Source organism: Arachis stenosperma, chromosome 4 (genome assembly GCF_014773155.1).
Source record: "Arachis stenosperma cultivar V10309 chromosome 4, arast.V10309.gnm1.PFL2, whole genome shotgun sequence".
In the NCBI taxonomy this organism is placed as follows: domain Eukaryota; kingdom Viridiplantae; phylum Streptophyta; class Magnoliopsida; order Fabales; family Fabaceae; genus Arachis; species Arachis stenosperma.
In genome coordinates, this window is record NC_080380.1 from 37,800,641 (window position 1) to 37,805,703 (window position 5,063).

A 5,063-nucleotide genomic window follows, 5' to 3' on the forward strand; every position below is an offset into this window, starting at 1 on the left:
AAGCTTTTCACTTGGACCTTCATGACACAAGCACATGTTAGGGACAGCTTGATTTAGCCGCTTAGGCCTGGATTTAATTTCCTTGGGCCCTCCTATCCATGATGCTCAAAGCCTTGGATCCTTTTACCTTGCCTTTTGGTTTTAAGGGCTATTGGCTTTTCTACTGCTCCTTCTTTTTTTTTTTCTATTTTTTTTCGCCATTTTTTTCTTCTTTTTTTTTTCGCAAGCTTTCTTTTCACTGCTTTTCTTGCTTCAAGAATCAATTTCATGATGTTTTTCAGATCATCATAACATGTCTTTTGTTCATCATTCTTTCAAGAACCAACAATTTTAACACTCATAAACAACAAGATCCAAAGACATATGCACTGTTCATTCATTCATTCAGAAAAACAAAAGCATTGTCACCACATCAATATAATTAAACTAATTCACTAATAATTTCGAAAATTATGTACTTCTTGTTCTTTTGAATAAAAACATTTTTCTTTTAAGAGAGGTGAAGGACTGATGGATTTTATTCATAGTTTTAAGGCATGGTTACATACTAATGATCATGAATAAAGACAAACATAGATAAACATAATAATTAAAAACCGAAAACAGAAAGAAATAAAGAACAAGGAATGAATCCACCTCTAGTGGCGTCTTCTTCTTGAAGGACCAATGATGTTCTTCAACTCTTCTATGTCCCTTCCTTGCCTTTGTTGCTCCTCCCTCATTGCTCTTTGATCTTCTCTTATTTCTTGAAGAGTGAGGCGTGTTCATGGTGTTCCCTTAGTGTTCCACATTATGGCTCAAATCTTCCAAGGAGGTGCTAAGTTGCTCCCAATAGTTGTTGGGAGGAAAGTGCATTCCATGAGGCTTTGTTGATGATGCACTTCCTCATGTTCTTCTTGAGGGCCGTGAGGAACTTTCCTTGTTTGCTCCATCCTTTTCTTGGTGATGGGCTTGTCTTCTTCAATGAGACATCTCCATCTATGATAACTCCTGAATAACATAGATGGCATATGAGGTGAGGGAATGCTAGCCGTTGCCATGTATGAAGGCTTGTCAGCTATTTTGTAGAGTTCATTGGCTATGACTTCATGAACCTCACTTCTTCACCAATCATGATGCTATGAACCATGATGGCCCGATCCACGTAACTTCAGATCGGTTGCTTGTAGGGATGATGGATCTTTGAATGAACTCCAACCATCCTCTAGCTACAGGCTTGAGGTCCAGTCTTCTTAGTTGGACTGGCTTGCCTTTGGGTCTACTCTCCATTGGGCGCCTTCCACACATAGTCCTAAGGACTTGGTCCAACCTTTGGTTAAAGTTGACCCTTCTTGTGTAGGGGTGTTCATCACCTTGCATCATAGGCAAATGAAACGCCAACTCACATTTTCCGGACTGAAATCCGAGTATTCCCCCTAACCATTGTGAGATAATTCTTTGGGCTTGGGTTCATACTTTGGTCATGGTTTCTAGTGATCCATGCATGGCATAGAACTCTTGAACCATGAGAATTCCGACTTGTTGCATGGGGTTGGGCTAAGACTTCCAACCTCTTCTTGAATTTCATGTTGGATCTCCGGATACTCATTTTTCTGAGCTTGAAAGGGACCTCAGGGATCACCCTCTTCTTTGCCACAACATCATAGAAGTGGTCTGAGGCTTTTGGAGATAAATCTCTCTTCTCCCATGACTCGGAAGTGGAAGCTTTTGCTTTCCCTTTCCCTTTCTTGAGGAAATTCCGTCTTGGTGTCATTGATGGTGAATGAAAATCAAAAAGCTTAGGCTTTTTACCACACCAAACTTAAAATTTGCTTGTCCCCAAGCAAAAAAGAAAAGAAGAGTAGAAGAAAAGAAGAAGAAGAAAATATGGTAGAGAGGGAGAAGAGAGGGTTCGGCTATGTGGGAGAATGTGGGGTTGTGTTGTGTGAAAATGGAAAAGAAAAGAAGGGTATTTATAGGAGGGGGGAGGGTATAGGTTCGGCCATTTTGGGTGGAAAGGGTGGGAATTGAATTTGAAAGTATGGGGGTAGGTGGGGTGTATGGGGAAGAGGAGGATGATGTGAATGGTGAATGGGGTATTGGGAAGAGGAATTGAGGTGATAGGTGAAGGTTTTTGGGAAGTGTGACATTGAGAATGAGATTTGGATTAGAAGAATGTGATTAGGATTAAAAGAAATGTGGTAGGTGGGGATCCTGTGGGGTCCACAGATCCTGAGGTGAGGATCCTGTGGGGTCCACAGATCCTGAGGTGAAAACAAATACCATTCCTTCACCATATAGGCATGTAACATGCCTTCATGCATCATTCTGGCGTTCAAACGCCCATTGATGCTAGTTCTGGGCGTTAAACGCCCATGTTATGCACGTTTCTGGCATTGAACGCCAGTTTCATGCTTGTTTCTGGCGTTCAGCGCCAGATTGTCCTCTGTGTGCGCATCCTGGCGTTAAACGCCAGGTTGTTGCTTGTTTTGGGCGTTCAACGCCAGAAAGATGCTCTGTTCTGGCGTTGAACGCCAGAAAGATGCTCCTTCTGGGCGTTGAACGCCAGCCCGTGCGCCTCCAGGGTGAAAAATTTTTTTTCTTCTGTTTTTAATTTTTTTGATTTTTTTCGTGACTCCTCATGATCATGTACCTAATAAAACACAAAAATAACAAAGAAACAAAATAAAATAAAATTAGATGAATAAAATTGGGTTGCCTCCCAACAAGCGCTTCTTTAATGTCAATAGCTTGACAGTGGCTCTCATGGAGCCACAAGGTGATCAGGTCAATTTAAGTGTGTATTCCCAACACCAAACTTAGAGTTTGGATATGGGGTTTGGACACCAAACTTAGAGTTTGGTTGTGGCCTCACAACACCAAACTTAGAGTTGACTGTGTGGGCTCTTCTTGACTCTGAACTGAGAGAAGCTCTTCATGCTTGCTCTCTTTGTCACAGAGGGATAGCCATGTGCTTGAAACACAAGATATTCTCCATTCAATTGAAGGACTAATTCACCTCTGTGACATCTATCACAGCCTGCTGTGGCTAGGAAAGGTCTTCCTAGGATGATGCATTCATCATCTTCCTCCTAGTGTCTAGGATTATGAAATCAGTAGGGATGTAAAGGCCTTCAACCTTTACTAGCACGTCCTCTACTAACCCATAAGCTTGTCTTATGGACTTATCTGCCAATTGTAATGAGAACAAGGCAGGTTGTACCTCAATGATTCCCAGCTTCTCCATCACAGAGAGTGGCATAAGATTTATCCCTGACCCAAGATCACATAGAGCTTTTTCAAAGCTCATGGTGCTAATGGTGCAAGGTATTAAGAACTTGCCAGGATCTTGTTTCTTTTGAGGTAGAGTTTTCTGAATCAAGTGTCTAGTTCACTAATGAGTAAGGGAGGTTTACTTTCCCAAGTCTCATTACCAAATAGTTTGGCATTCAGCTTCATGATAGCTCCTAAATATAGAGCAGCTTGCTCTCCAATCACATCTTCATCCTCTTCAGAGGATGAATATTCTTCAGAGCTCATGAATGGCAGAAGGAGATTTAATGGGATCTCTATGGTCTCTAGATGAGCCTCAGATTCCTCTGGATCCTTAATAGGAAACTCCTTCATGCTTGAAGGACGTCCCAGGAGGTCTTTCTCCTTAGGATTTCGTCCTCCTCCTCCTAGTGCATTTGGTCACTTTGATTAAATCAATGGCCTTGCACTCTCCTTTTGGATTCTCTTCTGTATTGCTTGGGAGAATACTGGGAGGAGTTTCAATAACTTTCTTACTCAGCTGGCCCACTTGTGCTTCCAGATTTCTAATGGAAGATCTGGTTTCATTCATGAAACTGAAAGTGGCCTTTGACAGATCAGAGACTATGTTGGCTAAATTAGAATTGTTTTGTTCAGAGTTCTCTGTCTGTTGCTGAGAAGATGATGGATATGGCTTACTATTATTCAGCCTTGCACGTCCACCATTGTTAAAACCTTGATGGGGTTTTTGTTGATCCTTCCAGGAGAAATTCGGATGATTTCTCCATGATGAGTTATAGGTGTTTCCATAAGGTTCACCTAAGTAATTAACTTCTGCCATGGCAGGGTTTTCAGGATCATAAGCTTCTTCAGAAGCTACCTCTCTAGTACTATTGGATGCATGTTGCATCCATTCAGATTCTGAGAGATCATGTTGACCTGTTGAGTCAACATTTTGTTCTGAGCCAATATGGCATTCAGAGCATCAATTTCAAGAACTCCTTTCTTCTGAGGTACCCCATTGTTCACGGAATTCCTTTCAGAGGTGTACATGAACTGGTTGTTTGCAACCATGTCAATGAGTTCTTGAGCCTCTTCAGGCGTTTTCTTCAGGTGAATAGATCCACCTGCAGAGTGGTCCAATGACATTTTCGAAAATTCAGAGAGACCATAATAGAATATATCTAATATGGTCCATTCTGAGAACATGTCAGATGGACATCTCTTGGTCAACTGCTTGTATCTTTCCCAAGCTTCATAGAGGGATTCACCATCTTTTTGTTTGAAGGTTTGAACATCCACTCTCAGCTTGCTCAGCTTTTGAGGAGGAAAGAATTATCTAAGAAGCAGTGACAAGCTTATCCCATGAGTCCAGGCTATCCTTGGGTTGTGAATCCAACCATACTCTAGCTCTGTCTCTTACAGCAAAAGGGAAAAGCAAGAGTCTGTAGACTTCAGGATTAACTCCATTTGTCTTTACAGTGTCACAGATCTGCAAGAACTCAGTTAAAAACTGGTAAGGATCTTCAGATGGAAGTCCATAAAATTTGCAGTTTTGTTGCATTAAAGCAACTAGTTGAGGCTTAAGCTCAAAATCATTGGCTCCAATGGCAGGAATGGAGATGCTTCTTCCATCAAACTTGGACGTTGGCTTTGTGAAGTCACCAAGCATTCTCCTTGCATTATTATTATTATTTTCTTCTGCCATGTCCTTCTCTTGTTCGAAAATTTCTGAAAGGTTGTTTCTCTTAAAGATGTTTTGGGTTGTTGTAATTTAGCTTCTCTTAATTTCTCTTCAGAGTCCTTTCAGGTTCTGGATCAACTTCAACAAG

The 5,063-nt window shown here is 41.3% G+C and overlaps 1 non-coding gene across 1 annotated transcript; it reads left to right on the plus strand.

The window, feature by feature from the left end:
* Window positions 1-4,438: 4,438 nt before the first annotated feature.
* Window positions 4,439-4,542, plus strand: LOC130977966 (small nucleolar RNA R71). The gene has a single exon (XR_009085633.1). It is a non-coding gene; the product is annotated as a small nucleolar RNA R71 (small nucleolar RNA).
* Window positions 4,543-5,063: the final 521 nt, after the last annotated feature.